General features: G+C 40.9%; 1 protein-coding gene and 74 non-coding genes across 75 annotated transcripts in view; all 75 read right to left on the bottom strand.

Annotated features, from left to right (window-relative positions):
* LOC146168571 (protein FAM227B-like) overlaps window positions 1-26,166 on the bottom strand; it is a 154,735-nt gene that overhangs the window by 23,786 nt on the left and 104,783 nt on the right. The window lies entirely within an intron of this gene.
* Trnay-gua (transfer RNA tyrosine (anticodon GUA)) lies at window positions 94-184 on the bottom strand. The gene is given in 2 exon segments: window positions 94-129; window positions 148-184. It is a non-coding gene; the product is annotated as a tRNA-Tyr (tRNA).
* Trnay-gua (transfer RNA tyrosine (anticodon GUA)) lies at window positions 253-343 on the bottom strand. Its single transcript is given in 2 exon segments — window positions 253-288; window positions 307-343. It is a non-coding gene; the product is annotated as a tRNA-Tyr (tRNA).
* Window positions 570-660, bottom strand: Trnay-gua (transfer RNA tyrosine (anticodon GUA)). The gene is given in 2 exon segments: window positions 570-605; window positions 624-660. It is a non-coding gene; the product is annotated as a tRNA-Tyr (tRNA).
* On the bottom strand, window positions 888-978 carry Trnay-gua (transfer RNA tyrosine (anticodon GUA)). Its single transcript is given in 2 exon segments — window positions 888-923; window positions 942-978. It is a non-coding gene; the product is annotated as a tRNA-Tyr (tRNA).
* On the bottom strand, window positions 1,047-1,137 carry Trnay-gua (transfer RNA tyrosine (anticodon GUA)). Its single transcript is given in 2 exon segments — window positions 1,047-1,082; window positions 1,101-1,137. It is a non-coding gene; the product is annotated as a tRNA-Tyr (tRNA).
* Window positions 1,364-1,454, bottom strand: Trnay-gua (transfer RNA tyrosine (anticodon GUA)). Its single transcript is given in 2 exon segments — window positions 1,364-1,399; window positions 1,418-1,454. It is a non-coding gene; the product is annotated as a tRNA-Tyr (tRNA).
* On the bottom strand, window positions 1,998-2,088 carry Trnay-gua (transfer RNA tyrosine (anticodon GUA)). The gene is given in 2 exon segments: window positions 1,998-2,033; window positions 2,052-2,088. It is a non-coding gene; the product is annotated as a tRNA-Tyr (tRNA).
* On the bottom strand, window positions 2,156-2,246 carry Trnay-gua (transfer RNA tyrosine (anticodon GUA)). Its single transcript is given in 2 exon segments — window positions 2,156-2,191; window positions 2,210-2,246. It is a non-coding gene; the product is annotated as a tRNA-Tyr (tRNA).
* Trnay-gua (transfer RNA tyrosine (anticodon GUA)) lies at window positions 3,393-3,483 on the bottom strand. Its single transcript is given in 2 exon segments — window positions 3,393-3,428; window positions 3,447-3,483. It is a non-coding gene; the product is annotated as a tRNA-Tyr (tRNA).
* Window positions 3,552-3,642, bottom strand: Trnay-gua (transfer RNA tyrosine (anticodon GUA)). The gene is given in 2 exon segments: window positions 3,552-3,587; window positions 3,606-3,642. It is a non-coding gene; the product is annotated as a tRNA-Tyr (tRNA).
* On the bottom strand, window positions 3,870-3,960 carry Trnay-gua (transfer RNA tyrosine (anticodon GUA)). Its single transcript is given in 2 exon segments — window positions 3,870-3,905; window positions 3,924-3,960. It is a non-coding gene; the product is annotated as a tRNA-Tyr (tRNA).
* Trnay-gua (transfer RNA tyrosine (anticodon GUA)) lies at window positions 4,029-4,119 on the bottom strand. Its single transcript is given in 2 exon segments — window positions 4,029-4,064; window positions 4,083-4,119. It is a non-coding gene; the product is annotated as a tRNA-Tyr (tRNA).
* On the bottom strand, window positions 4,346-4,436 carry Trnay-gua (transfer RNA tyrosine (anticodon GUA)). Its single transcript is given in 2 exon segments — window positions 4,346-4,381; window positions 4,400-4,436. It is a non-coding gene; the product is annotated as a tRNA-Tyr (tRNA).
* On the bottom strand, window positions 4,663-4,753 carry Trnay-gua (transfer RNA tyrosine (anticodon GUA)). Its single transcript is given in 2 exon segments — window positions 4,663-4,698; window positions 4,717-4,753. It is a non-coding gene; the product is annotated as a tRNA-Tyr (tRNA).
* Trnay-gua (transfer RNA tyrosine (anticodon GUA)) lies at window positions 4,981-5,071 on the bottom strand. The gene is given in 2 exon segments: window positions 4,981-5,016; window positions 5,035-5,071. It is a non-coding gene; the product is annotated as a tRNA-Tyr (tRNA).
* On the bottom strand, window positions 5,139-5,229 carry Trnay-gua (transfer RNA tyrosine (anticodon GUA)). The gene is given in 2 exon segments: window positions 5,139-5,174; window positions 5,193-5,229. It is a non-coding gene; the product is annotated as a tRNA-Tyr (tRNA).
* On the bottom strand, window positions 5,762-5,852 carry Trnay-gua (transfer RNA tyrosine (anticodon GUA)). Its single transcript is given in 2 exon segments — window positions 5,762-5,797; window positions 5,816-5,852. It is a non-coding gene; the product is annotated as a tRNA-Tyr (tRNA).
* Window positions 6,080-6,170, bottom strand: Trnay-gua (transfer RNA tyrosine (anticodon GUA)). Its single transcript is given in 2 exon segments — window positions 6,080-6,115; window positions 6,134-6,170. It is a non-coding gene; the product is annotated as a tRNA-Tyr (tRNA).
* Window positions 6,239-6,329, bottom strand: Trnay-gua (transfer RNA tyrosine (anticodon GUA)). The gene is given in 2 exon segments: window positions 6,239-6,274; window positions 6,293-6,329. It is a non-coding gene; the product is annotated as a tRNA-Tyr (tRNA).
* Trnay-gua (transfer RNA tyrosine (anticodon GUA)) lies at window positions 6,556-6,646 on the bottom strand. Its single transcript is given in 2 exon segments — window positions 6,556-6,591; window positions 6,610-6,646. It is a non-coding gene; the product is annotated as a tRNA-Tyr (tRNA).
* Trnay-gua (transfer RNA tyrosine (anticodon GUA)) lies at window positions 6,873-6,963 on the bottom strand. Its single transcript is given in 2 exon segments — window positions 6,873-6,908; window positions 6,927-6,963. It is a non-coding gene; the product is annotated as a tRNA-Tyr (tRNA).
* Window positions 7,191-7,281, bottom strand: Trnay-gua (transfer RNA tyrosine (anticodon GUA)). Its single transcript is given in 2 exon segments — window positions 7,191-7,226; window positions 7,245-7,281. It is a non-coding gene; the product is annotated as a tRNA-Tyr (tRNA).
* Trnay-gua (transfer RNA tyrosine (anticodon GUA)) lies at window positions 7,349-7,439 on the bottom strand. Its single transcript is given in 2 exon segments — window positions 7,349-7,384; window positions 7,403-7,439. It is a non-coding gene; the product is annotated as a tRNA-Tyr (tRNA).
* On the bottom strand, window positions 7,971-8,061 carry Trnay-gua (transfer RNA tyrosine (anticodon GUA)). The gene is given in 2 exon segments: window positions 7,971-8,006; window positions 8,025-8,061. It is a non-coding gene; the product is annotated as a tRNA-Tyr (tRNA).
* Trnay-gua (transfer RNA tyrosine (anticodon GUA)) lies at window positions 8,289-8,379 on the bottom strand. The gene is given in 2 exon segments: window positions 8,289-8,324; window positions 8,343-8,379. It is a non-coding gene; the product is annotated as a tRNA-Tyr (tRNA).
* On the bottom strand, window positions 8,448-8,538 carry Trnay-gua (transfer RNA tyrosine (anticodon GUA)). Its single transcript is given in 2 exon segments — window positions 8,448-8,483; window positions 8,502-8,538. It is a non-coding gene; the product is annotated as a tRNA-Tyr (tRNA).
* Window positions 8,765-8,855, bottom strand: Trnay-gua (transfer RNA tyrosine (anticodon GUA)). The gene is given in 2 exon segments: window positions 8,765-8,800; window positions 8,819-8,855. It is a non-coding gene; the product is annotated as a tRNA-Tyr (tRNA).
* Window positions 9,082-9,172, bottom strand: Trnay-gua (transfer RNA tyrosine (anticodon GUA)). The gene is given in 2 exon segments: window positions 9,082-9,117; window positions 9,136-9,172. It is a non-coding gene; the product is annotated as a tRNA-Tyr (tRNA).
* Trnay-gua (transfer RNA tyrosine (anticodon GUA)) lies at window positions 9,400-9,490 on the bottom strand. The gene is given in 2 exon segments: window positions 9,400-9,435; window positions 9,454-9,490. It is a non-coding gene; the product is annotated as a tRNA-Tyr (tRNA).
* On the bottom strand, window positions 9,558-9,648 carry Trnay-gua (transfer RNA tyrosine (anticodon GUA)). Its single transcript is given in 2 exon segments — window positions 9,558-9,593; window positions 9,612-9,648. It is a non-coding gene; the product is annotated as a tRNA-Tyr (tRNA).
* Trnay-gua (transfer RNA tyrosine (anticodon GUA)) lies at window positions 10,794-10,884 on the bottom strand. The gene is given in 2 exon segments: window positions 10,794-10,829; window positions 10,848-10,884. It is a non-coding gene; the product is annotated as a tRNA-Tyr (tRNA).
* Trnay-gua (transfer RNA tyrosine (anticodon GUA)) lies at window positions 10,953-11,043 on the bottom strand. Its single transcript is given in 2 exon segments — window positions 10,953-10,988; window positions 11,007-11,043. It is a non-coding gene; the product is annotated as a tRNA-Tyr (tRNA).
* Trnay-gua (transfer RNA tyrosine (anticodon GUA)) lies at window positions 11,271-11,361 on the bottom strand. Its single transcript is given in 2 exon segments — window positions 11,271-11,306; window positions 11,325-11,361. It is a non-coding gene; the product is annotated as a tRNA-Tyr (tRNA).
* On the bottom strand, window positions 11,747-11,837 carry Trnay-gua (transfer RNA tyrosine (anticodon GUA)). The gene is given in 2 exon segments: window positions 11,747-11,782; window positions 11,801-11,837. It is a non-coding gene; the product is annotated as a tRNA-Tyr (tRNA).
* Window positions 12,382-12,472, bottom strand: Trnay-gua (transfer RNA tyrosine (anticodon GUA)). Its single transcript is given in 2 exon segments — window positions 12,382-12,417; window positions 12,436-12,472. It is a non-coding gene; the product is annotated as a tRNA-Tyr (tRNA).
* Trnay-gua (transfer RNA tyrosine (anticodon GUA)) lies at window positions 12,858-12,948 on the bottom strand. Its single transcript is given in 2 exon segments — window positions 12,858-12,893; window positions 12,912-12,948. It is a non-coding gene; the product is annotated as a tRNA-Tyr (tRNA).
* Window positions 13,017-13,107, bottom strand: Trnay-gua (transfer RNA tyrosine (anticodon GUA)). The gene is given in 2 exon segments: window positions 13,017-13,052; window positions 13,071-13,107. It is a non-coding gene; the product is annotated as a tRNA-Tyr (tRNA).
* On the bottom strand, window positions 13,494-13,584 carry Trnay-gua (transfer RNA tyrosine (anticodon GUA)). The gene is given in 2 exon segments: window positions 13,494-13,529; window positions 13,548-13,584. It is a non-coding gene; the product is annotated as a tRNA-Tyr (tRNA).
* Window positions 13,971-14,061, bottom strand: Trnay-gua (transfer RNA tyrosine (anticodon GUA)). The gene is given in 2 exon segments: window positions 13,971-14,006; window positions 14,025-14,061. It is a non-coding gene; the product is annotated as a tRNA-Tyr (tRNA).
* Trnay-gua (transfer RNA tyrosine (anticodon GUA)) lies at window positions 14,289-14,379 on the bottom strand. Its single transcript is given in 2 exon segments — window positions 14,289-14,324; window positions 14,343-14,379. It is a non-coding gene; the product is annotated as a tRNA-Tyr (tRNA).
* On the bottom strand, window positions 14,448-14,538 carry Trnay-gua (transfer RNA tyrosine (anticodon GUA)). The gene is given in 2 exon segments: window positions 14,448-14,483; window positions 14,502-14,538. It is a non-coding gene; the product is annotated as a tRNA-Tyr (tRNA).
* On the bottom strand, window positions 14,766-14,856 carry Trnay-gua (transfer RNA tyrosine (anticodon GUA)). The gene is given in 2 exon segments: window positions 14,766-14,801; window positions 14,820-14,856. It is a non-coding gene; the product is annotated as a tRNA-Tyr (tRNA).
* Trnay-gua (transfer RNA tyrosine (anticodon GUA)) lies at window positions 15,084-15,174 on the bottom strand. The gene is given in 2 exon segments: window positions 15,084-15,119; window positions 15,138-15,174. It is a non-coding gene; the product is annotated as a tRNA-Tyr (tRNA).
* On the bottom strand, window positions 15,402-15,492 carry Trnay-gua (transfer RNA tyrosine (anticodon GUA)). Its single transcript is given in 2 exon segments — window positions 15,402-15,437; window positions 15,456-15,492. It is a non-coding gene; the product is annotated as a tRNA-Tyr (tRNA).
* On the bottom strand, window positions 15,561-15,651 carry Trnay-gua (transfer RNA tyrosine (anticodon GUA)). The gene is given in 2 exon segments: window positions 15,561-15,596; window positions 15,615-15,651. It is a non-coding gene; the product is annotated as a tRNA-Tyr (tRNA).
* On the bottom strand, window positions 15,879-15,969 carry Trnay-gua (transfer RNA tyrosine (anticodon GUA)). Its single transcript is given in 2 exon segments — window positions 15,879-15,914; window positions 15,933-15,969. It is a non-coding gene; the product is annotated as a tRNA-Tyr (tRNA).
* On the bottom strand, window positions 16,356-16,446 carry Trnay-gua (transfer RNA tyrosine (anticodon GUA)). The gene is given in 2 exon segments: window positions 16,356-16,391; window positions 16,410-16,446. It is a non-coding gene; the product is annotated as a tRNA-Tyr (tRNA).
* Window positions 16,514-16,604, bottom strand: Trnay-gua (transfer RNA tyrosine (anticodon GUA)). The gene is given in 2 exon segments: window positions 16,514-16,549; window positions 16,568-16,604. It is a non-coding gene; the product is annotated as a tRNA-Tyr (tRNA).
* On the bottom strand, window positions 17,128-17,218 carry Trnay-aua (transfer RNA tyrosine (anticodon AUA)). The gene is given in 2 exon segments: window positions 17,128-17,163; window positions 17,182-17,218. It is a non-coding gene; the product is annotated as a tRNA-Tyr (tRNA).
* Trnas-gga (transfer RNA serine (anticodon GGA)) lies at window positions 17,287-17,377 on the bottom strand. Its single transcript is given in 2 exon segments — window positions 17,287-17,322; window positions 17,341-17,377. It is a non-coding gene; the product is annotated as a tRNA-Ser (tRNA).
* On the bottom strand, window positions 17,446-17,536 carry Trnay-gua (transfer RNA tyrosine (anticodon GUA)). Its single transcript is given in 2 exon segments — window positions 17,446-17,481; window positions 17,500-17,536. It is a non-coding gene; the product is annotated as a tRNA-Tyr (tRNA).
* On the bottom strand, window positions 17,909-17,999 carry Trnay-gua (transfer RNA tyrosine (anticodon GUA)). Its single transcript is given in 2 exon segments — window positions 17,909-17,944; window positions 17,963-17,999. It is a non-coding gene; the product is annotated as a tRNA-Tyr (tRNA).
* Window positions 18,068-18,158, bottom strand: Trnay-gua (transfer RNA tyrosine (anticodon GUA)). The gene is given in 2 exon segments: window positions 18,068-18,103; window positions 18,122-18,158. It is a non-coding gene; the product is annotated as a tRNA-Tyr (tRNA).
* Window positions 18,386-18,476, bottom strand: Trnay-gua (transfer RNA tyrosine (anticodon GUA)). Its single transcript is given in 2 exon segments — window positions 18,386-18,421; window positions 18,440-18,476. It is a non-coding gene; the product is annotated as a tRNA-Tyr (tRNA).
* Window positions 18,704-18,794, bottom strand: Trnay-gua (transfer RNA tyrosine (anticodon GUA)). Its single transcript is given in 2 exon segments — window positions 18,704-18,739; window positions 18,758-18,794. It is a non-coding gene; the product is annotated as a tRNA-Tyr (tRNA).
* Window positions 18,863-18,953, bottom strand: Trnay-gua (transfer RNA tyrosine (anticodon GUA)). Its single transcript is given in 2 exon segments — window positions 18,863-18,898; window positions 18,917-18,953. It is a non-coding gene; the product is annotated as a tRNA-Tyr (tRNA).
* Trnay-gua (transfer RNA tyrosine (anticodon GUA)) lies at window positions 19,329-19,419 on the bottom strand. The gene is given in 2 exon segments: window positions 19,329-19,364; window positions 19,383-19,419. It is a non-coding gene; the product is annotated as a tRNA-Tyr (tRNA).
* On the bottom strand, window positions 19,805-19,895 carry Trnay-gua (transfer RNA tyrosine (anticodon GUA)). The gene is given in 2 exon segments: window positions 19,805-19,840; window positions 19,859-19,895. It is a non-coding gene; the product is annotated as a tRNA-Tyr (tRNA).
* Trnay-gua (transfer RNA tyrosine (anticodon GUA)) lies at window positions 19,963-20,053 on the bottom strand. Its single transcript is given in 2 exon segments — window positions 19,963-19,998; window positions 20,017-20,053. It is a non-coding gene; the product is annotated as a tRNA-Tyr (tRNA).
* Window positions 20,429-20,519, bottom strand: Trnay-aua (transfer RNA tyrosine (anticodon AUA)). Its single transcript is given in 2 exon segments — window positions 20,429-20,464; window positions 20,483-20,519. It is a non-coding gene; the product is annotated as a tRNA-Tyr (tRNA).
* Window positions 20,588-20,678, bottom strand: Trnac-gca (transfer RNA cysteine (anticodon GCA)). The gene is given in 2 exon segments: window positions 20,588-20,623; window positions 20,642-20,678. It is a non-coding gene; the product is annotated as a tRNA-Cys (tRNA).
* Window positions 20,747-20,837, bottom strand: Trnay-gua (transfer RNA tyrosine (anticodon GUA)). The gene is given in 2 exon segments: window positions 20,747-20,782; window positions 20,801-20,837. It is a non-coding gene; the product is annotated as a tRNA-Tyr (tRNA).
* On the bottom strand, window positions 21,211-21,301 carry Trnay-gua (transfer RNA tyrosine (anticodon GUA)). The gene is given in 2 exon segments: window positions 21,211-21,246; window positions 21,265-21,301. It is a non-coding gene; the product is annotated as a tRNA-Tyr (tRNA).
* Window positions 21,370-21,460, bottom strand: Trnay-gua (transfer RNA tyrosine (anticodon GUA)). The gene is given in 2 exon segments: window positions 21,370-21,405; window positions 21,424-21,460. It is a non-coding gene; the product is annotated as a tRNA-Tyr (tRNA).
* Window positions 21,688-21,778, bottom strand: Trnay-gua (transfer RNA tyrosine (anticodon GUA)). Its single transcript is given in 2 exon segments — window positions 21,688-21,723; window positions 21,742-21,778. It is a non-coding gene; the product is annotated as a tRNA-Tyr (tRNA).
* On the bottom strand, window positions 22,006-22,096 carry Trnay-gua (transfer RNA tyrosine (anticodon GUA)). The gene is given in 2 exon segments: window positions 22,006-22,041; window positions 22,060-22,096. It is a non-coding gene; the product is annotated as a tRNA-Tyr (tRNA).
* On the bottom strand, window positions 22,642-22,732 carry Trnay-gua (transfer RNA tyrosine (anticodon GUA)). Its single transcript is given in 2 exon segments — window positions 22,642-22,677; window positions 22,696-22,732. It is a non-coding gene; the product is annotated as a tRNA-Tyr (tRNA).
* Trnay-gua (transfer RNA tyrosine (anticodon GUA)) lies at window positions 23,108-23,198 on the bottom strand. Its single transcript is given in 2 exon segments — window positions 23,108-23,143; window positions 23,162-23,198. It is a non-coding gene; the product is annotated as a tRNA-Tyr (tRNA).
* On the bottom strand, window positions 23,267-23,357 carry Trnay-gua (transfer RNA tyrosine (anticodon GUA)). The gene is given in 2 exon segments: window positions 23,267-23,302; window positions 23,321-23,357. It is a non-coding gene; the product is annotated as a tRNA-Tyr (tRNA).
* Trnay-gua (transfer RNA tyrosine (anticodon GUA)) lies at window positions 23,585-23,675 on the bottom strand. The gene is given in 2 exon segments: window positions 23,585-23,620; window positions 23,639-23,675. It is a non-coding gene; the product is annotated as a tRNA-Tyr (tRNA).
* Window positions 24,062-24,152, bottom strand: Trnay-gua (transfer RNA tyrosine (anticodon GUA)). The gene is given in 2 exon segments: window positions 24,062-24,097; window positions 24,116-24,152. It is a non-coding gene; the product is annotated as a tRNA-Tyr (tRNA).
* Trnay-gua (transfer RNA tyrosine (anticodon GUA)) lies at window positions 24,538-24,628 on the bottom strand. The gene is given in 2 exon segments: window positions 24,538-24,573; window positions 24,592-24,628. It is a non-coding gene; the product is annotated as a tRNA-Tyr (tRNA).
* Window positions 25,492-25,582, bottom strand: Trnay-gua (transfer RNA tyrosine (anticodon GUA)). Its single transcript is given in 2 exon segments — window positions 25,492-25,527; window positions 25,546-25,582. It is a non-coding gene; the product is annotated as a tRNA-Tyr (tRNA).
* On the bottom strand, window positions 25,968-26,058 carry Trnay-gua (transfer RNA tyrosine (anticodon GUA)). Its single transcript is given in 2 exon segments — window positions 25,968-26,003; window positions 26,022-26,058. It is a non-coding gene; the product is annotated as a tRNA-Tyr (tRNA).

Raw genomic sequence — 26,166 nt, 5'->3', positions numbered from 1 at the left:
GCTCTTCCAAATGAGCTATCGAAGGACCGAGATATTGGTACAATTTGTCAATGTTTGACAAGTGATAACAAAGGGGCAAGTTTGAAAAATTGATCCTTCGAACCGGATTCGAACCAGTGACCTACGGATTTCTGCAGAACTTTACCGCTACAGTCCACCGCTCTACCAACTGAGCTATCGAAGGTACCAGATATTGCCACAATTTGGCAAAGTTTGGCAAGTGATAAAAAAGGGGCAAGTTTGAAAAATTTATCCTTCGAACCGGATTCGAACCAGTGACCTATGGATTTCTGAAGAACTTAACCGCTACAGTCCACCGCTCTACCAACTGAGCTATCGAAGGAACGAGATATTACCACAATTTGGCAAAGTTTTGAAAGTGATAAAAAAGGGGCAAGTTTGAAAAAATTATCCTTCGAACCGGTTTACAATCAGAGACCTATGGATTTCTGAAGAACTTAAGAGCTACAGTTCACCGCTCTACCAACTGAACTATCGAAGGAACGAAAAATTACCACAATTTGTCAAAGTTTGCCAAGTGATAAAAAGGGGCAAGTTTGAAAAATTTATCCTTCGAACCGGATTCGAACCAGTGACCTATGGATTTCTGAAGAACTTTACCGCTACAGTCCACCGCTCTACCAACTGAGCTATCGAAGGAACGAGATATTACCACAATTTGGCAAAGTTTTGAAAGTGATAAAAAAGGGGCAAATTTGAAAAAATTATCCTTCGAACCGGTTTACAATCAGAGGCCTATGGATTTCTGAAGAACTTAAGCGCTACAGTCCACCGCTCAACCAACTGCGCTATCGAAGGAACGAAATAATACCACAATTTGTCAAAGTTTGCCAAGTGATAAAAAAGGGGCAAGTTTGAAAAATTTATCCTTCGAACCGGATTCGAACCAGTGACCTATGGATTTCTGAGGAACTTAACCGCTACAGTCCACCGCTCTACCAACTGAGCTATCGAAGGAACGAGATAGTACCACAATTTGGCAAAGTTTTGAAAGTGATAAAAAAGGGGCAAGTTTGAAAAATTTATCCTTCGAACCGGATTCGAACCAGTGACCTATGGATTTCTGAAGAACTTAACCGCTACAGTCCACCGCTCTACCAACTGAGCTATCGAAGGAACGAGATATTACCACAATTTGGCAAAGTTTTGAAAGTGATAAAAAAGGGGCAAGTTTGAAAAAATTATCCTTCGAACCGGTTTACAATCAGAGACCTATGGATTTCTGAAGAACTTAAGAGCTACAGTCCACCGCTCTACCAACTGAACTATCGAAGGAACGAAAAATTACCACAATTTGTCAAAGTTTGCCAAGTGATAAAAAGGGGCAAGTTTGAAAAATTTATCCTTCGAACCGGATTCGAACCAGTGACCTATGGATTTCTGAAGAACTTAACCGCTACAGTCCACCGCTCTACCAACTGAGCTATCGAAGGAACGAGATATTACCACAATTTGGCAAAGTTTTGAAAGTGATAAAAAAGGGGCAAATTTGAAAAAATTATTCTTCGAACCGGTTTACAATCAGAGGCCTATGGATTTCTGAAGAACTTAAGCGCTACAGTCCACCGCTCAACCAACTGCGCTATCGAAGGAACGAAATATTACCACAATTTGTCAAAGTTTGCCAAGTGATAAAAAGGGGCAAGTTTGAAAAATTTATCCTTCGAACCGGATTCGAACCAGCGACCTCCGGATTTCTGAAGAAATTAACCGCTACAGTCCACCGCTCTACCAACTGAGCTATCGAAGGAACGAGATATTACCACAATTTGGCAAAGTTTTGAAAGTGATAAAAAAGGGGCAAATTTGAAAAAATTATCCTTCGAACCGGTTTACAATCAGAAGCCTATGGATTTCTGAAGAACTTTAGCGCTACAGTCCACCGCTCAACCAACTGCGCTATCGAAGGAACGAAATATTACCACAATTTGTCAAAGTTTGCCAAGTGATAAAAAGGGGCAAGTTTGAAAAATTTATCCTTCGAACCGGATTCGAACCAGTGACCTATGGATTTCTGAGGAACTTAACCGCTACAGTCCACCGCTCGACCAACTGAGCTATCGAAGGAACGAGATAGTACCACAATTTGGCAAAGTTTTGAAAGTGATAAAAAGGGGCAAGTTTGAAAAATTTATCCTTCGAACCGGATTCGAACCAGTGACCTATGGATTTCAGAAGAACTTAACCGCTACAGTCCATCGTTCTACCAACTGAGCTATCGAAGGAACGAGACATCGCCACAATTTGGCAAAGTTTGCCAAGTGATAAAAAAGGGGCAAGTTTAAAAAATTTATCCATCGAACCGGATTCAAACCAGAGACCTATGGATTTCTGAGGAATTCAACCGCTACAGTCCACCGCTCTACCAACTGAGCTATCGAAGGAACGAGATATTAACACAATTTGGCAAAGTTTGGCAAGTGATAAAAAAGGGGCAAGTTTGAAAAATTTATCCTTGGAACCGGATTCGAACCAGTGACCTATGGATTTCTGAGGAACTTAACCGCTACAGTCCACCGCTCTGCCAACTGAGCTATCGAAGGAACGAGATAGTACCACAATTTGGCAAAGTTTGGAAAGTGATAACAAGGCGCAAGTTTGAAAAATCACTCCTTCGAACCAGTGACCTATGGATTTCCGAAGAATATAGCCGATACAGTCCATCGCTCTACCAACTGAGCTATCGCAGGAACGAGATGTTACTACAATTTGTCAATGTTTAGCAAGTGATAACAAAGGCACAAGTTTGAAAAATCAATCCTTCGAACCAGTGACCTATGGATTTCTGAAGAACTTAACCGCTACAGTCCACCGCTCTACCAACTGAGCTATCGAAGGAACGAGATATTACCACAATTTGGCAAAGTTTTAAAAGTGATAAAAAAGGGGCAAGTTTAAAAAAATTATCCTTCGAACCGGTTTACAATCAGAGACCTATGGATTTCTGAAGAACTTAAGCGCTACAGTCCACCGCTCTACCAACTGAGCTATCGAAGCAACGAAATATTACCACAATTTGTCAAAGTTTGCCAAGTGATAAAAAAGGGGCAAGTTTGAAAAATTTATCCTTCGAACCGGATTCGAACCAGTAATCTATGGATTTCTGTGGAACTCACCCGCTACAGTCCACCGCTCTATCAACTGAGCTATCGAAGGAACGAGATAGTACCACAATTTGGCAATGTTTTGAAAGTGATAAAATGGGGCAAGTTTGAAAAATTTATCCTTCGAACCAGTGACCTATGGATTTCTGAAGAATTTAATCGCTACAGTCAACCGCTCTTCCAATTGATGTTTCGAAGGAACGAGATATTGGTACAATTTGTCAACGTTTAGCAAGTGATAACAAAGGGGCAAGTTTGAAAAATTTATCTTTCGAACCGGATTCGAACCAGTGACCTATGGATTTCTGAAGAACTTAACCGCTACAGTCCACCGCTCTACCAACTGAGCTATCGAAGGAACGAGATATTACCACAATTTGGCAAAGTTTCGAAAGTGATAAAAAAGGGGCAAGTTTGAAAAATTTATCCTTCGTACCGGATTCGAACCAGTGACCTATGGATTTCTGAAGAACTTAACCGCTACAGTCCACCGCTCTACCAACTGAGCTATCGAAGGAACGAGATATTACCACAATTTGGCAAAGTTTTGAAAGTGATAAAAAAGGGGCAAATTTGAAAAAATTATCCTTCGAACCGGTTTACAATCAGAGGCCTATGGATTTCTGAAGAACTTAAGCGCTACAGACCACCGCTCAACCAACTGCGCTATCGAAGGAACGAAATAATACCACAATTTGTCAAAGTTTGCCAAGTGATAAAAAAGGGGCAAGTTTGAAAAATTTATCCTTCGAACCGGATTGGAACCAGTGACCTATGGATTTCTGAGGAACTTAACCGCTACAGTCCACCGCTCTACCAACTGAGCTATCGAAGGAACGAGATAGTACCACAATTTGGCAAAGTTTTGAAAGTGATAAAAAAGGGGCAAGTTTGAAAAATTTATCCTTCGAACCGGATTCGAACCAGTGACCTATGGATTTCTGAAGAACTTAACCGCTACAGTCCACCGCTCTACCAACTGAGCTATCGAAGGAACGAGATATTACCACAATTTGGCAAAGTTTTGAAAGTGATAAAAAAGGGGCAAGTTTGAAAAAATTATCCTTCGAACCGGTTTACAATCAGAGACCTATGGATTTCTGAAGAACTTAAGAGCTACAGTCCACCGCTCTACCAACTGAACTATCGAAGGAACGAAAAATTACCACAATTTGTCAAAGTTTGCCAAGTGATAAAAAGGGGCAAGTTTGAAAAATTTATCCTTCGAACCGGATTCGAACCAGTGACCTATGGATTTCTGAAGAACTTAACCGCTACAGTCCACCGCTCTACCAACTGAGCTATCGAAGGAACGAGATATTACCACAATTTGGCAAAGTTTTGAAAGTGATAAAAAAGGGGCAAATTTGAAAAAATTATTCTTCGAACCGGTTTACAATCAGAGGCCTATGGATTTCTGAAGAACTTAAGCGCTACAGTCCACCGCTCAACCAACTGCGCTATCGAAGGAACGAAATATTACCACAATTTGTCAAAGTTTGCCAAGTGATAAAAAGGGGCAAGTTTGAAAAATTTATCCTTCGAACCGGATTCGAACCAGTGACCTATGGATTTCTGAAGAACTTAACCGCTACAGTCCACCGCTCTACCAACTGAGCTATCGAAGGAACGAGATATTACCACAATTTCGCCAAGTTTTGAAAGTGATAAAAAAGGGGCAAATTTGAAAAAATTATCCTTCGAACCGGTTTACAATCAGAGGCCTATGGATTTCTGAAGAACTTTAGCGCTACAGTCCACCGCTCAACCAACTGCGCTATCGAAGGAACGAAATATTACCACAATTTGTCAAAGTTTGCCAAGTGATAAAAAAGGGGCAAGTTTGAAAAATTTATCCTTCGAACCGGATTCGAACCAGTGACCTATGGATTTCTGAGGAACTTAACCGCTACAGTCCACCGCTCTACCAACTGAGCTATCGAAGGAACGAGATAGTACCACAATTTGTCAAAGTTTTGAAAGTGATAAAAAGGGGCAAGTTTGAAAAAATTATCCTTCGAACCGGATTCGAACCAGTGACCTATGGATTTCAGAAGAACTTAACCGCTACAGTCCATCGGTCTACCAACTGAGCTATCGAAGGAACGAGACATCGCCACAATTTGGCAAAGTTTGCCAAGTGATAAAAAAGGGGCAAGTTTAAAAAATTTATCCTTCGAACCGGATTCAAACCAGAGACCTATGGATTTCTGAGGAATTCAACCGCTACAGTCCACCGCTCTACCAACTAAGCTATCGAAGGAACGAGATATTAACACAATTTGGCAAAGTTTGGCTAGTGATAAAAAAGGGGCAAGTTTGAAAAATTTATTCTTGGAACCGGATTCGAACCAGTGACCTATGGATTTCTGAGGAACTTAACCGCTACAGTCCACCGCTCTGCCAACTGAGCTATCGAAGGAACGAGATAGTACCACAATTTGGCAAAGTTTGGAAAGTGATAACAAGGCGCAAGTTTGAAAAATCACTCCTTCGAACCAGTGACCTATGGATTTCCGAAGAATATAGCCGATACAGTCCATCGCTCTACCAACTGAGCTATCGAAGGAACGAGATATTAACACAATTTGGCAAAGTTTGCCAAGTGATAAAAAGGGGCAAGTTTGAAAAATTTATCCTTCGAACCGGATTCGAACCAGTGACCTATGGATTTCTGAAGAACTTAACCGCTACAGTCCACCGCTCTACCAACTGAGCTATCGAAGGAACGAGATATTACCACAATTTGGCAAAGTTTTGAAAGTGATAAAAAAGGAGCAAATTTGAAAAAATTATCCTTCGAACCGGTTTACAATCAGAGGCCTATGGATTTCTGAAGAACTTAAGCGCTACAGACCACCGCTCAACCAACTGCGCTATCGAAGGAACGAAATAATACCACAATTTGTCAAAGTTTGCCAAGTGATAAAAAAGGGGCAAGTTTGAAAAATTTATCCTTCGAACCGGATTGGAACCAGTGACCTATGGATTTCTGAGGAACTTAACCGCTACAGTCCACCGCTCTACCAACTGAGCTATCGAAGGAACGAGATAGTACCACAATTTGGCAAAGTTTTGAAAGTGATAAAAAAGGGGCAAGTTTGAAAAATTTATCCTTCGAACCGGATTCGAACCAGTGACCTATGGATTTCTGAAGAACTTAACCGCTACAGTCCACCGCTCTACCAACTGAGCTATCGAAGGAACGAGATATTACCACAATTTGGCAAAGTTTTGAAAGTGATAAAAAAGGGGCAAGTTTGAAAAAATTATCCTTCGAACCGGTTTACAATCAGAGACCTATGGATTTCTGAAGAACTTAAGAGCTACAGTCCACCGCTCTACCAACTGAACTATCGAAGGAACGAAAAATTACCACAATTTGTCAAAGTTTGCCAAGTGATAAAAAGGGGCAAGTTTGAAAAATTTATCCTTCGAACCGGATTCGAACCAGTGACCTATGGATTTCTGAAGAACTTAACCGCTACAGTCCACCGCTCTACCAACTGAGCTATCGAAGGAACGAGATATTACCACAATTTGGCAAAGTTTTGAAAGTGATAAAAAAGGGGCAAATTTGAAAAAATTATTCTTCGAACCGGTTTACAATCAGAGGCCTATGGATTTCTGAAGAACTTAAGCGCTACAGTCCACCGCTCAACCAACTGCGCTATCGAAGGAACGAAATATTACCACAATTTGTCAAAGTTTGCCAAGTGATAAAAAGGGGCAAGTTTGAAAAATTTATCCTTCGAACCGGATTCGAACCAGTGACCTATGGATTTCTGAAGAACTTAACCGCTACAGTCCACCGCTCTACCAACTGAGCTATCGAAGGAACGAGATATTACCACAATTTCGCCAAGTTTTGAAAGTGATAAAAAAGGGGCAAATTTGAAAAAATTATCCTTCGAACCGGTTTACAATCAGAGGCCTATGGATTTCTGAAGAACTTTAGCGCTACAGTCCACCGCTCAACCAACTGCGCTATCGAAGGAACGAAATATTACCACAATTTGTCAAAGTTTGCCAAGTGATAAAAAAGGGGCAAGTTTGAAAAATTTATCCTTCGAACCGGATTCGAACCAGTGACCTATGGATTTCTGAGGAACTTAACCGCTACAGTCCACCGCTCTACCAACTGAGCTATCGAAGGAACGAGATAGTACCACAATTTGTCAAAGTTTTGAAAGTGATAAAAAGGGGCAAGTTTGAAAAAATTATCCTTCGAACCGGATTCGAACCAGTGACCTATGGATTTCAGAAGAACTTAACCGCTACAGTCCATCGGTCTACCAACTGAGCTATCGAAGGAACGAGACATCGCCACAATTTGGCAAAGTTTGCCAAGTGATAAAAAAGGGGCAAGTTTAAAAAATTTATCCTTCGAACCGGATTCAAACCAGAGACCTATGGATTTCTGAGGAATTCAACCGCTACAGTCCACCGCTCTACCAACTAAGCTATCGAAGGAACGAGATATTAACACAATTTGGCAAAGTTTGGCTAGTGATAAAAAAGGGGCAAGTTTGAAAAATTTATTCTTGGAACCGGATTCGAACCAGTGACCTATGGATTTCTGAGGAACTTAACCGCTACAGTCCACCGCTCTGCCAACTGAGCTATCGAAGGAACGAGATAGTACCACAATTTGGCAAAGTTTGGAAAGTGATAACAAGGCGCAAGTTTGAAAAATCACTCCTTCGAACCAGTGACCTATGGATTTCCGAAGAATATAGCCGATACAGTCCATCGCTCTACCAACTGAGCTATCGAAGGAACGAGATATTAACACAATTTGGCAAAGTTTGCCAAGTGATAAAAAGGGGCAAGTTTGAAAAATTATCCTTCGAACCGGATTCGAACCAGTGACCTATGGATTTCTGAAGAACTTAACCGCTACAGTCCACCGCTCTACCAACTGAGCTATCGAAGGAACGAGATATTACCACAATTTGGCAAAGTTTTGAAAGTGATAAAAAAGGAGCAAATTTGAAAAAATTATCCTTCGAACCGGTTTACAATCAGAGGCCTATGGATTTCTGAAGAACTTAAGCGCTACAGACCACCGCTCAACCAACTGCGCTATCGAAGGAACGAAATAATACCACAATTTGTCAAAGTTTGCCAAGTGATAAAAAAGGGGCAAGTTTGAAAAATTTATCCTTCGAACCGGATTCGAACCAGTGACCTATGGATTTCTGAGGAACTTAACCGCTACAGTCCACCGCTCTACCAACTGAGCTATCGAAGGAACGAGATAGTACCACAATTTGGCAAAGTTTTGAAAGTGATAAAAAAGGGGCAAGTTTGAAAAATTTATCCTTCGAACCGGATTCGAACCAGTGACCTATGGATTTCTGAAGAACTTAACCGCTACAGTCCACCGCTCTACCAACTGAGCTATCGAAGGAACGAGATATTACCACAATTTGGCAAAGTTTTGAAAGTGATAAAAAAGGGGCAAGTTTGAAAAAATTATCCTTCGAACCGGTTTACAATCAGAGACCTATGGATTTCTGAAGAACTTAAGAGCTACAGTCCACCGCTCTACCAACTGAACTATCGAAGGAACGAAAAATTACCACAATTTGTCAAAGTTTGCCAAGTGATAAAAAGGGGCAAGTTTGAAAAATTTATCCTTCGAACCGGATTCGAACCAGTGACCTATGGATTTCTGAAGAACTTAACCGCTACAGTCCACCGCTCTACCAACTGAGCTATCGAAGGAACGAGATATTACCACAATTTGGCAAAGTTTTGAAAGTGATAAAAAAGGGGCAAATTTGAAAAAATTATTCTTCGAACCGGTTTACAATCAGAGGCCTATGGATTTCTGAAGAACTTAAGCGCTACAGTCCACCGCTCAACCAACTGCGCTATCGAAGGAACGAAATATTACCACAATTTGTCAAAGTTTGCCAAGTGATAAAAAGGGGCAAGTTTGAAAAATTTATCCTTCGAACCGGATTCGAACCAGTGACCTATGGATTTCTGAAGAACTTAACCGCTACAGTCCACCGCTCTACCAACTGAGCTATCGAAGGAACGAGATATTACCACAATTTCGCCAAGTTTTGAAAGTGATAAAAAAGGGGCAAATTTGAAAAAATTATCCTTCGAACCGGTTTACAATCAGAGGCCTATGGATTTCTGAAGAACTTTAGCGCTACAGTCCACCGCTCAACCAACTGCGCTATCGAAGGAACGAAATATTACCACAATTTGTCAAAGTTTGCCAAGTGATAAAAAAGGGGCAAGTTTGAAAAATTTATCCTTCGAACCGGATTCGAACCAGTGACCTATGGATTTCTGAGGAACTTAACCGCTACAGTCCACCGCTCTACCAACTGAGCTATCGAAGGAACGAGATAGTACCACAATTTGTCAAAGTTTTGAAAGTGATAAAAAGGGGCAAGTTTGAAAAAATTATCCTTCGAACCGGATTCGAACCAGTGACCTATGGATTTCAGAAGAACTTAACCGCTACAGTCCATCGGTCTACCAACTGAGCTATCGAAGGAACGAGACATCGCCACAATTTGGCAAAGTTTGCCAAGTGATAAAAAAGGGGCAAGTTTAAAAAATTTATCCTTCGAACCGGATTCAAACCAGAGACCTATGGATTTCTGAGGAATTCAACCGCTACAGTCCACCGCTCTACCAACTGAGCTATCGAAGGAACGAGATATTAACACAATTTGGCAAAGTTTGGCTAGTGATAAAAAAGGGGCAAGTTTGAAAAATTTATCCTTGGAACCGGATTCGAACCAGTGACCTATGGATTTCTGAGGAACTTAACCGCTACAGTCCACCGCTCTGCCAACTGAGCTATCGAAGGAACGAGATAGTACCACAATTTGGCAAAGTTTGGAAAGTGATAACAAGGCGCAAGTTTGAAAAATCACTCCTTCGAACCAGTGACCTATGGATTTCCGAAGAATATAGCCGATACAGTCCATCGCTCTACCAACTGAGCTATCGAAGGAACGAGATATTACTACAATTTGGCAAAGTTTGGAAAGTGATAACAAGGCACAAGTTTGAAAAATCAATCCTTCGAACCAGTGACCTATGGATTTCTGAAGAACTTAACCGCTACAGTCCACCGCTCTACCAACTGAGCTATCGAAGGAACGAGTTGTTACCACAATTTGGCAAAGTTTTAAAAGTGATAAAAAAGGGGCAAGTTTAAAAAAATTATCCTTTGAACCGGTTTACAATCAGAGACCTATGGATTTCTGAAGAACTTAAGCGCTACAGTCCACCGCTCTACCAACTGAGCTATCGAAGGAACGAAATATTACCACAATTTGTCAAAGTTTGCCAAGTGATAAAAAAGGGGCAAGTTTGAAAAATTTATCCTTCGAACCGGATTCGAACCAGTGATCTATGGATTTCTGTGGAACTCACCCGCTACAGTCCACCGCTCTATCAACTGAGCTATCGAAGGAACGAGATAGTACCACAATTTGGCAATGTTTTGAAAGTGATAAAATGGGGCAAGTTTGAAAAATTTATCCTTCGAACCAGTGACCTATGGATTTCTGAAGAATTTAATCGCTACAGTCAACCGCTCTTCCAATTGATGTTTCGAAGGAACGAGATATTACCACAATTTGGCAAAGTTTCGAAAGTGATAAAAAAGGGGCAAGTTTGAAAAATTTATCCTTCGAACCGGATTCGAACCAGTGACCTATGGATTTCTGAAGAACTTAACCGCTACAGTCCACCGCTCTACCAACTGAGCTATCGAAGGAACGAGATATTACCACAATTTGGCAAAGTTTCGAAAGTGATAAAAAAGGGGCAAGTTTGAAAAATTTATCCCTCGAACCGGATTCGAACCAGTGACCTATGGATTTCTGAAGAACTTAACCGCTACAGTCCACCGCTCTACCAACTGAGCTATCGAAGGAACGAGATATTACCACAATTTGGCAAAGTTTTGAAAGTGATAAAAAAGGGGCAAGTTTGAAAAAATTATCCTTCGAACCGGTTTACAATCAGAGACCTATGGATTTCTGAAGAACTTCACCGCTACAGTCCACCGCTCTACCAACTGAGCTATCGAAGGAACGAGATATTACCACAATTTGGCAAAGTTTGAATAGTGATAAAAAAGGGGCAAGTTTGAAAAATTTATTCTTCGAACCGGATTCGAACCAGTGACCTATGGATTTCTGAGGAACTTAACCGCTACAGTCCACCGCTCTACCAACTGAGCTATCGAAGGAACGAGATATTAATACAATTTGGCAAAGTTTGGCAAGTGATAAAAATGGGCAAGTTTGAAAAATTTATGCTTCGAACCGGATTCGAACCAGTGACCTATGGATTTCTGAAGAATTTAATCGCTACAGTCCACCGCTCTTCCAATTGGGGTATCGAAGGAACGAGATATTGGTACAATTTGTCAACGTTTAGCAAGTGATAACAAAGGGGCAAGTTTGAAAAATTTATCCTTCGAACCGGATTCGAACCAGTGACCTACGGGTTTCTGAAGAACTTTACCGCTACAGTCCACCGCTCTACAAACTGAGCTATCGAAGGAACCAGATATTGCCACAATTTGGCAAAGTTTGGCAAGTGATAAAAAAGGGGCAAGTTTGAAAAATTTATTCTTCGAACCGGATTCGAACCAGTGACCTATGGATTTCTGAGGAACTTAACCGCTACAGTCCACCGCTCTACCAACTGAGCTATCGAAGGAACGAGATATTAATACAATTTGGCAAAGTTTGGCAAGTGATAAAAATGGGCAAGTTTGAAAAATTTATCCTTCGAACCGGATTCGAACCAGTGACCTATGGATTTCTGAAGAATTTAATCGCTACAGTCCACCGCTCTTCCAACTGATGTATCGAAGGAACGAGATATTGGTACAATTTGTCAACGTTTAGCAAGTGATAACAAAGGGGCAAGTTTGAAAAATTTATCCTTCGAACCGGATTCGAACCAGTGACCTACGGGTTTCTGAAGAACTTTACCGCTACAGTCCACCGCTCTACAAACTGAGCTATCGAAGGAACCAGATATTGCCACAATTTGGCAAAGTTTGGCAAGTGATAAAAAACGGGCAAGTTTGAAAAATTTATCCTTCGAACCGGATTCGAACCAGTGACCTATGGATTTCTGAAGAACTTAAGCGGTAAAGTCCACCGCTCTACCAACTGAGCTATCGAAGGAACGAGATATTACCACAATTTAGCAAAGTTTGGAAAGTGATAAAAAAGGGTCAAGTTTGAAAAATTTATCCTTCGAACCGGATTCGAACCAGTGACCTATGGATTTCTGAGGAACTTAACCGCTACAGTCCACCGCTCTACCAACTGAGCTATCGAAGGAAAGAGATATTAATACAATTTGGCAAAGTTTGGCAAGTGATAAAAATGGGCAAGTTTGAAAAATTTATCCTTCGAACCGGATTCGAACCAGTGACCTATGGATTTCTGAAGAATTTAATCGCTACAGTCCACCGCTCTTCCAATTGGGGTATCGAAGGAACGAGATATTGGTACAATTTGTCAACGTTTAGCAAGTGATAACAAAGAGGCAAGTTTGAAAAATTTATCCTTCGAACCGGTTTACAATCAGTGACCTATGGATTTCTGAAGAACTTAAGCGCTACAGTCCACCGCTCTACCAACTGAGCTATCGAAGGAACGAGATATTACCACAATTTGGCAAAGTTTGGAAAGTGATAAAAAAGGGGCAAGTTTGAAAAATTTATCCTTCGAACCGGATTCGAACCAGTGACCTATGGATTTCTGAGGAACTTAACCGCTACAGTCTACCGCTCTACCAACTGAGCTATCGAAGGAACCAGATATTGCCACAATTTGGCAAAGTTTGCCAAGTGATAAAAAAGGGGCAAGTTTGAAAAAGTTATCCTTCGAACCGGATTCGAACCAGTGACCTATGGATTTCTGAAGAACTTAACCGCTACAGTCCACCGCTCTACCAACTGAGCTATCGAAGGAACGAGATATTACAACAATTTGGCAAAGTTTGTAAAGTGATAAAAAAGGGGCAAGTTTGAAAAATTTATCCTTCGAACCGGTTTACAATCAGTGACCTATGGATTTCTGAAGAACTTAAGCGCTACAGTCCACCGCTCTACCAACTGAGCTATCGAAAGAACGAGATATTACCACAATTTGGCAAAGTTTGGAAAGTTATAAAAAAGGGGCAAGTTTGAAAAATTTATCCTTCGAACCGGATTAGAACCTGTGACCTATGGATTTCTGAAGAACTTAAGCGCTACAGTCCACCGCTCTGCCAACTGAGCTATCGAAGAAACGAGATAGTACCACAATTTGTCAAAGTTTGGAAAGTGATAAAAATGGGGCAAGTTTGAAAAATTTATCCTTCGAACCGGATTCGAACCAGTGACCTATGGATTTCTGAGGAACTTAACCGCTACAGTCCACCGGTCTACCAACTGAGCTATCGAAGGAACGAGATAGTAACACAATTTGGCAAAGTTTGTAAAGTGATAAAAAAGGGGCAAGTTTGAAAAATTTATCCTTCGAACCGGATTCGAACCAGTGACCTATGGATTTCTGAAGAATTAAATCGCGACAGTCAACCGCTCTTCCAAATGAGCTATCGAAGGACCGAGATATTGGTACAATTTGTCAATGTTTGCCAAGTGATAACAAAGGGGCAAGTTTGAAAAATTTATCCTTTGAACCGGATTCGAACCAGTGACATACAGATTTCTGAAGAACTTTACCGCTACAGTCCACCGCTCTACCAACTGAGCTATCGAAGGAACCAGATATTGCCACAATTTGGCAAAGTTTGGCAATTAATAAAAAAGGGGCAAGTTTGAAAAATTTATCCTTCGAACCGGATTCGAACCAGTGACCTATGGATTTCTGAAGAACTTAACCGCTACAGTCCACCGCTCTACCAACTGAGCTATCGAAGGAACGAGATATTACAACAATTTGGCAAAGTTTGTAAAGTTTTAAAAAAGGAGCAAGTTTGAAAAATTTATCCTTCGAACCGGTTTACAATCAGTGACCTATGGATTTCTGAAGAACTTAAGCGCTACAGTCCACCGCTCTACCAACTGAGCTAACGAAGGAATGAGATATTACCACAATTTGGCAAAGTTTGCAAAGTGATAAAAAAGGGGCAAGTTTGAAAAATTTATCCTACGAACCGGATTCGAACCAGTGACCTATGGATTTCTGAGGAACTTAATCGCTACAGTCCACCGCTCTACCAACTGAGCTATCGAAGGAACCAGATATTGCCACAATTTGGCAAAGTTTGGCAAGTGATAAAAAAGGGGCAAGTTTGAAAAATTTATCCTTCGAACCGGATTCGAACCAGTGACCTATGGATTTCTGAAGAACTTAACCGCTACAGTCCACCGCTCTACCAACTGAGCTATCGAAGGAACGAGATATTACAACAATTTGGCAAAGTTTGTAAAGTGATAAAAAAGGGGCAAGTTTGAAAAAGTTATCCTTCGAACCGGTTTACAATCAGTGACCTATGGATTTCTGAAGAACTTAAGCGCTACAGTCCACCGCTCTACCAACTGAGCTATCGAAGGAACGAGATATTACCACAATTTGGCAAAGTTTGGAAAGTGACAAAAAAGGGGCAAGTTTGAAAAATTTATCCTTCGAACCGGATTCGAACCAGTGACCTATGGATTTCTGAAGAACTTAAGCGCTACAGTCCACCGCTCTACCAACTGAGCTATCGAAGGAACGAGATAGTACCACAATTTGGCAAAGTTTGCCAAGTGATAAAAAAGGGGCAAGTTTGAAAAATTTATCTTTGGAACCGGATTCGAACCAGTGACCTATGGATTTCTGAGGAACTTAACCGCTACAGTCCACCGCTCTACCAACAGAGCTATCGAAGGAACGAGATAGTACCGCAATTTGGCAAAGTTTGCAAAGTGATAAAAATTGGGCAAGTTTGAAAAATTTATCCTTCGAACCGGATTCGAACCAGTGACCTATGGATTTCTGAGGAACTTAACCGCTACAGTCCACCGCTCTACCAACTGAGCTATCGAAGGAACGAGATAGTAACACAATTTGGCAAAGTTTGTAAAGTGATAAAAAAGGGGCAAGTTTGAAAAATTTATCCTTCGAACCGGATTCGAACCAGTGACCTATGGATTTCTGAAGAATTTAATCGCGACAGTCAACCACTCTTCCAAATGAGCTATCGAAGGACCGAGATATTGGTACAATTTGTCAATGTTTGACAAGTGATAACAAAGGGGCAAGTTTGAAAAATTTATCCTTCGAACCGGATTCGAACCAGTGACCTACGGATTTCTGAAGAACTTTACCGCTACAGTCCACCACTCTACCAACTGAGCTATCGAAGGAACCAGATATTGCCACAATTTGGCAAAGTTTGGCAAGTGATAAAAAAGGGGCAAGTTTGAAAAATTTATCCTTCGAACCGGATTCGAACCAGTGACCTATGGATTTCTGAAGAACTTAACCGCTACAGTCCACCGCTCTACCAACTGAGCTATCGAAGGAACGAGATATTACAACAATTTGGCAAAGTTTGTAAAGTGATAAAAAAGGGGCAAGTTTGAAAAATTTATCCTTCGAACCGGTTTAAAATCAGTGACCTATGGATTTCTGAAGAACTTAAGCGCTACAGTCCACCGCTCTACCAACTGAGCTATCGAAGAAACGAAATATTACCACAATTTGTCAAAGTTTGCCAAGTGATAAAAAAGGAGCAAGTTTTAAAAATTTATCCTTCGAACCGGATTCGAACCAGCGACCTATGGACTTCTGAGGAACTTCGCCGCTACAGTCCACCGCTCTACCAACTGAGCTATCGAAGGAACGAGATATTACCACAATTTGGCAAAGTTTGGAAAGTGATAAAAAAGGGGCAAGTTTGAAAAATTTATCCTTCGAACCAGATTCGAACCAGTGACCTATGGATTTCTGAGGAACTTAACCGCTACAGTCCACCGCTCTGCCAACTGAGCTATCGAAGGAACGAGACATCGCCACAATTTGGAAAAGTTTGCCAAGTGATAAAAAAGGGGCAAGTTTAAAAAATTTATCCTTAGAGCCGGATTCGAACCAGTGACCTATGGATTTCTGAGGAATTCAACCGCTACAGTCCACCGCTCTACCAACTGAGCTATCGAAGGAACGAGATAGTACCACAATTTGGCAAAGTTTGGAAAGTGATAAAAAAGGGGCAAGTTTGAAAAATTTATCCTTCGAACCGGATTCGAACCAGTGACCTATGGATTTCTGAATAACTTAACCGCTACAGTCCATCGCTCTACTAACTGAGCTATCGAAGGAACGAGATATTAACACAATTTGGCAAAGTTTGCCAAGTTATAAAAATGGGCAAGTTTGACAAATCTATCCTTCGAACCGGATTCGAACCAGTGACCTATGGATTTCTGAGGAACTTAACCGCTACAGTCCACCGCTCTACCAACTGAGCTATCGAAGGAACGAGATATTGGTACAATTTGTCAAAGTTTAGCAAGTGATAACAAAGGGGCAAGTTTGAAAAATGTATCCTTCGAACCAGTGACATACGGATTTCTGAAGAACATTACCGCTACAGTCCACCGCTCTACCAACTGAGCTATCGAAGGAACCAGATATTGCCACAATTTGGCAAAGTTTGCCAAGTGATATAAAAAGGGCAAGTTTGAAAAATTTATCCTTCGAAGCGGATTTGAACCAGTGACCTATGGATTTCTGAAGAATTTAATCGCTACAGTCAACCGCTGTTCCAAATGAGCTATCGAAGGAACGAGATATTGGTACAATTTGTCAAAGTTAAGCAAGTGATAACAAAGGGGCAAGTTTGAAAAATGTATCCTTCGAACCAGTGACATACGGATTTCTGAAGAACATTACCGCTACAGTCCACCGCTCTACCAACTGAGCTATCGAAGGAACCAGATATTGCCACAATTTGGCAAAGTTTGCCAAGTGATATAAAAGGGGCAAGTTTGAAAAATTTATCCTTCGAACCGGATTCGAACCAGTGACCTATGGATTTCTGAGGAACTTAACAGCTATAGTCCATCGCTCTACCAACTGAGCTATCGAAGGAACGAGAGAGTACCACAATTTGGCAAAGTTTGGAAAGTGATAAAAAAGGGGCAAGTTTGAAAAATTTATCCTTCGAACAGGATTCAAACCAGTGTTCTATGGATTTCAGAAGAACTTAACCGCTCCAGTCCATCGCTCTACCAACTGAGCTATCGAAGGAACGAGACATCGCCACAATTTGGCAAAGTTTGCCAAGTGATAAAAAAGGGGCAAGTTTGAAAAATTTACCCTTCGAACCGGATTCGAACCAGTGACCTATGGATTTCTGAGGAACTTAACCGCTACAGTCCACCGCTCTACCAACTGAGCTATCGAAGGAACGAGATATTAACACAATTTGGCAAAGTTTGGCAAGTGATAAAAATGGGCAAGTTTGAAAAATTTATCCTTGGAACCGGATTCGAACCAGTGACCTATGGATTTCTGAAGAACTTAACCGCTACAGTCCACCGCTCTACTAACTGAGCTATCGAAGGAAGAGATATTACAACAATTTGGCAAAGTTTGGCAAGTGATAAAAATGGGCAAGTTTGAAAAATTTATCCTTCGAACCAGTGACCTATGGATTTCTGAAGAATTTAATCGCTACAGTCAACCGCTCTTCCAATTGATGTTTCGAAGGAACGAGATATTGGTACAATTTGTCAACGTTTAGCAAGTGATAACAAAGGGGCAAGTTTGAAAAATTTATCTTTCGAACCGGATTCGAACCAGTGACCTATGGATTTCTGAAGTTCTTAACCGCTACAGTCCACCGCTCTACCAACTGAGCTATCGAAGGAACGAGATATTACCACAATTTGGCAAAGTTTTAAAAGTGATAAAAAAGGGGCAAGTTTGAAAAATTTATCCTTCGAACCGGATTCGAACCAGTGACCTATGGATTTCTGAAGAACTTAACCGTTACAGTCCACCGCTCTACCAACTGAGCTATCGAAGGAACGAGATATTACCACAATTTGGCAAAGTTTTGAAAGTGATAAAAAAGGGGCAAGTTTGAAAAAATTATCCTTCGAACCGGTTTACAATCAGAGACCTATGGATTTCTGAAGAACTTCACCGCTACAGACCACCGCTCTACCAACTGAGCTATCGAAGGAACGAGATATTACCACAATTTGGCAAAGTTTGAATAGTGATAAAAAAGGGGCAAGTTTGAAAAATTTATTCTTCGAACCGGATTCGAACCAGTGACCTATGGATTTCTGAGGAATTAAACCGCTACAGTCCACCGCTCTACCAACTGAGCTATCGAAGGAACGAGATATTACCACAATTTGGCAAAGTTTGCAAAGTGATAAAAAAGGGGCAAGTTTGAAAAATTTATCCTTCGAACCGGATTCGAACCAGTGACCTATGGATTTCTGAAGAATTTATTCGCTACAGTCCACCGCTCTTCCAACTGAGGTATCGAAGGAACGAGATACTACAACAATTTGGCAAAGTTTGTAAAGTGATAACAAAGGGGCAAGTTTGAAAAATTTATCCTTCGAACCGGATTCGAACCAGTGACCTACGGATTTCTGAAGAACTTTACCGCTACAGTCCACCGCTCTACCAACTGAGCTATCGAAGGAACCAGATATTGCCACAATTTGGCAAAGTTTGGCAAGTGATAAAAAATGGGCAAGTTTGAAAAATTTATCCTTCGAACCGGATTCGAACCAGTGACCTATGGATTACTGAAGAACTTAACCGCTACAGTCCACCGCTCTACCAACTGAGCTATCGAAGGAACGAGATATTACAACAATTTGGCAAAGTTTGTAAAGTGATAAAAAAGGGGCAAGTTTGAAAAATTTATCCTTCGAACCGGTTTAAAATCAGTGACCTATGGATTTCTGAAGAACTTAAGCGCTACAGTCCACCGCTCTACCAACTGAGCTATCGAAGATACGAAATATTACCACAATTTGTCAAAGTTCGCCAAGTGATAAAAAAGGAGCAAGTTTTAAAAATTTATCCTTCGAACCAGCGACCTATGGACTTCTGAGGAACTTCACCGCTACAGTCCACCGCTCTACCAACTGAGCTATCGAAGGAACGAGATATTACCACAATTTGGCAAAGTTTTGGAAGTGATAAAAAAGGGGCAAGTTTGAAAAATTTATCCTTCGAACCGGATTCGAACCAGTGACCTATGGATTTCTGAGGAACTTAACCGCTACAGTCCACCGCTCTGCCAACTGAGCTATCGAAGGAACGAGACATCGCCACAATTTGGAAAAGTTTGCCAAGTGATAAAAAAGGGGCAAGTTTAAAAAATTTATCCTTAGAGCCGGATTCGAACCAGTGACCTATGGATTTCTGAGGAATTCAACCGCTACAGTCCACCGCTCTACCAACTGAGCTATCGAAGGAACGAGATATTAACACAATTTGGCAAAGTTTGGCAAGTGATAAAAATGGGCAAGTTTGAAAAATTTATCCTTGGAACCGGATTCGAACCAGTGACCTATGGATTTCTGAGGAACTTAACCGCTACAGTCCACCGCTCTGCCAACTGAGCTATCGAAGGAACGAGATAGTACCACAATTTGGCAAAGTTTGGAAAGTGATAAAAAAGGGGCAAGTTTGAAAAATTTATCCTTCGAACCGGATTCGAACCAGTGACCTATGGATTTCTGAATAACTTAACCGCTACAGTCCACCGCTCTAACAACTGAGCTATCGAAGGAACGAGATATTAACACAATTTGGCAAAGTTTGCCAAGTTATAAAAATGGGCAAGTTTGACAAATCTATCCTTCGAACCGGATTCGAACCAGTGACCTATGGATTTCTGAGGAACTTAACCGCTACAGTCCACCGCTCTACCAACTGAGCTATCGAAGGAACGAGATAGTACCACAATTTGGCAAAGTTTTGAAAGTAATAAAAAAGGGGCAAGTTTGAAAAATTTATCCTTCGAAGCGGATTTGAACCAGTGACCTATGGATTTCTGAAGAATTTAATCGCTACAGTCAACCGCTGTTCTAAATGAGTTATCGAAGGAACGAGATATTGGTACAATTTGTCAAAGTTTAGCAAGTGATAACAAAGGGGCAAGTTTGAAAAATTTATCCTTCGAACCAGTGACATACGGATTTCTGAAGAACATTACCGCTACAGTCCACCGCTCTACCAACTGAGCTATCGAAGGAACCAGATATTGCCACAATTTGGCAAAGTTTGCCAAGTGATATAAAAGGGGCAAGTTTGAAAAATTTATCCTTCTAACCGGATTCGAACCAGTGACCTATGGATTTCTGAGGAACTTAACAGCTATAGTCCATCGCTCTACCAACTGAGCTATCGAAGGAACGAGAGAGTACCACAATTTGGCAAAGTTTGGAAAGTGATAAAAAAGGGGCAAGTTTGAAAAATTTATCCTTCGAACCGGATTCAAACCAGTGATCTATGGATTTCAGAAGAACTTAACCGCTGCAGTCCATCGCTCTACCAACTGAGCTATCGAAGGAACGAGACATCGCCACAATTTGGCAAAGTTTGCCAAGTGATAAAAAAGGGGCAAGTTTGAAAAATTTACCCTTCGAACCGGATTCGAACCAGTGACCTATGGATTTCTGAGGAACTTAACCGCTACAGTCCACCGCTCTACCAACTGAGCTATCGAAGGAACGAGATATTAACACAATTTGGCAAAGTTTGGCAAGTGATAAAAATGGGCAAGTTTGAAAAATTTATCCTTGGAACCGGATTCGAACCAGTGACCTATGGATTTCTGAAGAACTTAACCGCTACAGTCCACCGCTCTACTAACTGAGCTATCGAAGGAACGAGATATTACAACAATTTGGCAAAGTTTGGCAAGTGATAAAAATGGGCAAGTTTGAAAAATTTATCCTTCGAACCAGTGACCTATGGATTTCTGAAGAATTTAATCGCTACAGTCAACCGCTCTTCCAATTGATGTTTCGAAGGAACGAGATATTGGTACAATTTGTCAACGTTTAGCAAGTGATAACAAAGGGGCAAGTTTGAAAAATTTATCTTTCGAACCGGATTCGAACCAGTGACCTATGGATTTCTGAAGAACTTAACCGCTACAGTCCACCGCTCTACCAACTGAGCTATCGAAGGAACGAGATATTACCACAATTTGGCAAAGTTTTGAAAGTGATAAAAAAGGGGCAAGTTTGAAAAATTTATCCTTCGAACCGGATTCGAACCAGTGACCTATGGATTTCTGAAGAACTTCACCGCTACAGTCCACCGCTCTACCAACTGAGCTATCGAAGGAACGAGATTTTACCACAATTTGGCAAAGTTTTGAAAGTGATAAAAAAGGGGCAAGTTTGAAAAAATTATCCTTCGAACCGGTTTACAATCAGAGACCTATGGATTTCTGAAGAACTTCACCGCTACAGTCCACCGCTCTACCAACTGAGCTATCGAAGGAACGAGATATTAACACAATTTGGCAAAGTTTTGAAAGTGATAAAAAAGGGGCAAGTTTGAAAAATTTATCCTTCGAACCGGATTCGAACCAGTGACCTATGGATTTCTGAAGAACTTCACCGCTACAGTCCACCGCTCTACCAACTGAGCTATCGAAGGAACGAGATTTTACCACAATTTGGCAAAGTTTTGAAAGTGATAAAAAAGGGGCAAGTTTGAAAAAATTATCCTTCGAACCGGTTTACAATCAGAGACCTATGGATTTCTGAAGAACTTCACCGCTACAGTCCACCGCTCTACCAACTGAGCTATCGAAGGAACGAGATATTACCACAATTTGGCAAAGTTTGAATAGTGATAAAAAAGGGGCAAGTTTGAAAAATTTATTCTTCGAACCGGATTCGAACCAGTGACCTATGGATTTCTGAGGAACTTAACCGCTACAGTCCACCGCTCTACCAACTGAGCTATCGAAGGAACGAGATATTACCACAATTTGGCAAAGTTTGCAAAGTGATAAAAAAGGGGCAAGTTTGAAAAATTTATCCTTCGAACCGGATTCGAACCAGTGACCTATGGATTTCTGAAGAATTTATTCGCTACAGTCCACCGCTCTTCCAACTGAGGTATCGAAGGAACGAGATATTGGTACAATTTGTCAACGTTTAGCAAGTGATAACAAAGGGGCAAGTTTGAAAAATTTATCCTTCGAACCGGATTCGAACCAGTGACCTACGGATTTCTGAAGAACTTTACCGCTACAGTCCACCGCTCTACAAACTGAGCTATCGAAGGAACCAGATATTGCCACAATTTGGCAAAGTTTGGCAAGTGATAAAAAAGGGGCAAGTTTGAAAAATTTATCCTTCGAACCGGATTCGAACCAGTGACCTATGGATTTCTGAAGAACTTAAGCGGTAAAGTCCACCGCTCTACCAACTGAGCTATCGAAGGAACGAGATATTACCACAATTTGGCAAAGTTTTGAAAGTGATAAAAAAGGGGCAAGTTTGAAAAATTTATCCTTCGAACCGGATTCGAACCAGTGACCTATGGATTTCTGAAGAACTTCACCGCTACAGTCCACCGCTCTACCAACTGAGCTATCGAAGGAACGAGATTTTACCACAATTTGGCAAAGTTTTGAAAGTGATAAAAAAGGGGTAAGTTTGAAAAAATTATCCTTCGAACCGGTTTACAATCAGAGACCTATGGATTTCTGAAGAACTTCACCGCTACAGTCCACCGCTCTACCAACTGAGCTATCGAAGGAACGAGATATTACCACAATTTGGCAAAGTTTGAATAGTGATAAAAAAGGGGCAAGTTTGAAAAATTTATCCTTCGAACCAGTGACCTATGGATTTCTGAAGAATTTAATCGCTACAGTCAACCGCTCTTCCAATTGATGTTTCGAAGGAACGAGATATTGGTACAATTTGTCAACGTTTAGCAAGTGATAACAAAGGGGCAAGTTTGAAAAATTTATCTTTCGAACCGGATTCGAACCAGTGACCTATGGATTTCTGAAGAACTTAACCGCTACAGTCCACCGCTCTACCAACTGAGCTATCGAAGGAACGAGATATTACCACAATTTGGCAAAGTTTTGAAAGTGATAAAAAAGGGGCAAGTTTGAAAAATTTATCCTTCGAACCGGATTCGAACCAGTGACCTATGGATTTCTGAAGAACTTCACCGCTACAGTCCACCGCTCTACCAACTGAGCTATCGAAGGAACGAGATTTTACCACAATTTGGCAAAGTTTTGAAAGTGATAAAAAAGGGGCAAGTTTGAAAAAATTATCCTTCGAACCGGTTTACAATCAGAGACCTATGGATTTCTGAAGAACTTCACCGCTACAGTCCACCGCTCTACCAACTGAGCTATCGAAGGAACGAGATATTACCACAATTTGGCAAAGTTTGAATAGTGATAAAAAAGGGGCAAGTTTGAAAAATTTATTCTTCGAACCGGATTCGAACCAGTGACCTATGGATTTCTGAGGAACTTAACCGCTACAGTCCACCGCTCTACCAACTGAGCTATCGAAGGAACGAGATATTACCACAATTTGGCAAAGTTTGCAAAGTGATAAAAAAGGGGCAAGTTTGAAAAATTTATCCTTCGAACCGGATTCGAACCAGTGACCTATGGATTTCTGAAGAATTTATTCGCTACAGTCCACCGCTCTTCCAACTGAGGTATCGAAGGAACGAGATATTGGTACAATTTGTCAACGTTTAGCAAGTGATAACAAAGGGGCAAGTTTGAAAAATTTATCCTTCGAACCGGATTCGAACCAGTGACCTATGGATTTCTGAAGAACTTAAGCGGTAAAGTCCACCGCTCTACCAACTGAGCTATCGAAGGAACGAGATATTACCACAATTTAGCAAAGTTTGGAAAGTGATAAAAAAGGGTCAAGTTTGAAAAATTTATCCTTCAAACCGGATTCGAACCAGTGACCTATGGATTTCTGAGGAACTTAACCGCTACAGTCCACCGCTCTACCAACTGAGCTATCGAAGGAACGAGATATTAATACAATTTGGCAAAGTTTGGCAAGTGATAAAAATGGGCAAGTTTGAAAAATTTATCCTTCGAACCGGATTCGAACCAGTGACCTATGGATTTCTGAAGAATTTAATCGCTACAGTCCACCGCTCTTCCAATTGGGGTATCGAAGGAACGAGATATTGGTACAATTTGTCAACGTTTAGCAAGTGATAACAAAGGGGCAAGTTTGAAAAATTTATCCTTCGAACCGGTTTACAATCAGTGACCTATGGATTTCTGAAGAACTTAACCGCTACAGTCCACCGCTCTACCAACTGAGCTATCGAAGGAACGAGACATTACCACAATTTGGCAAAGTTTTGAAAGTGATAAAAAAGGGGCAAGTTTGAAAAATTTATCCTTCGAACCGGATTCGAACCAGTGACCTATGGATTTCTGAAGAACTTCACCGCTACAGTCCACCGCTCTACCAACTGAGCTATCGAAGGAACGAGATTTTACCACAATTTGGCAAAGTTTTGAAAGTGATAAAAAAGGGGCAAGTTTGAAAAAATTATCCTTCGAACCGGTTTACAATCAGAGACCTATGGATTTCTGAAGAACTTCACCGCTACAGTCCACCGCTCTACCAACTGAGCTATCGAAGGAACGAGATATTACCACAATTTGGCAAAGTTTGAATAGTGATAAAAAAGGGGCAAGTTTGAAAAATTTATTCTTCGAACCGGATTCGAACCAGTGACCTATGGATTTCTGAGGAACTTAACCGCTACAGTCCACCGCTCTACCAACTGAACTATCGAAGGAACGAGATATTACCACAATTTGGCAAAGTTTGCAAAGTGATAAAAAAGGGGCAAGTTTGAAAAATTTATCCTTCGAACCGGATTCGAACCAGTGACCTATGGATTTCTGAAGAATTTATTCGCTACAGTCCACCGCTCTTCCAACTGAGGTATCGAAGGAACGAGATATTGGTACAATTTGTCAACGTTTAGCAAGTGATAACAAAGGGGCAAGTTTGAAAAATTTATCCTTCGAACCGGATTCGAACCAGTGACCTACGGATTTCTGAAGAACTTTACCGCTACAGTCCACCGCTCTACAAACTGAGCTATCGAAGGAACCAGATATTGCCACAATTTGGCAAAGTTTGGCAAGTGATAAAAAAGGGGCAAGTTTGAAAAATTTATCCTTCGAACCGGATTCGAACCAGTGACCTATGGATTTCTGAAGAACTTAAGCGGTAAAGTCCACCGCTCTACCAACTGAGCTATCGAAGGAACGAGATATTACCACAATTTAGCAAAGTTTGGAAAGTGATAAAAAAGGGTCAAGTTTGAAAAATTTATCCTTCAAACCGGATTCGAACCAGTGACCTATGGATTTCTGAGGAACTTAACCGCTACAGTCCACCGCTCTACCAACTGAGCTATCGAAGGAACGAGATATTAATACAATTTGGCAAAGTTTGGCAAGTGATAAAAATGGGCAAGTTTGAAAAATTTATCCTTCGAACCGGATTCGAACCAGTGACCTATGGATTTCTGAAGAATTTAATCGCTACAGTCCACCGCTCTTCCAATTGGGGTATCGAAGGAACGAGATATTGGTACAATTTGTCAACGTTTAGCAAGTGATAACAAAGGGGCAAGTTTGAAAAATTTATCCTTCGAACCGGTTTACAATCAGTGACCTATGGATTTCTGAAGAACTTAAGCGCTACAGTCCACCGCTCTACCAACTGAGCTATCGAAGGAACGAGATATTACCACAATTTGGCAAAGTTTGGAAAGTTATAAAAAAGGGGCAAGTTTGAAAAATTTATCCTTCGAACCGGATTCGAACCAGTGACCTATGGATTTCTGAAGAACTTAACCGCTACAGTCCACCGCTCTACCAACTGAGCTATCGAAGGAACGAGATATTACAACAATTTGGCAAAGTTTGTAAAGTGATAAAAAAGGGGCAAGTTTGAAAAATTTATCCTTCGAACCGGTTTACAATCAGTGACCTATGGATTTCT

Source organism: Ascidiella aspersa, chromosome 1 (genome assembly GCF_963924565.1).
Source record: "Ascidiella aspersa chromosome 1, kaAscAspe10.2, whole genome shotgun sequence".
Lineage (NCBI taxonomy): Eukaryota > Metazoa > Chordata > Ascidiacea > Phlebobranchia > Ascidiidae > Ascidiella > Ascidiella aspersa.
This window is presented reverse-complemented; position numbering and strand designations above follow the sequence as displayed.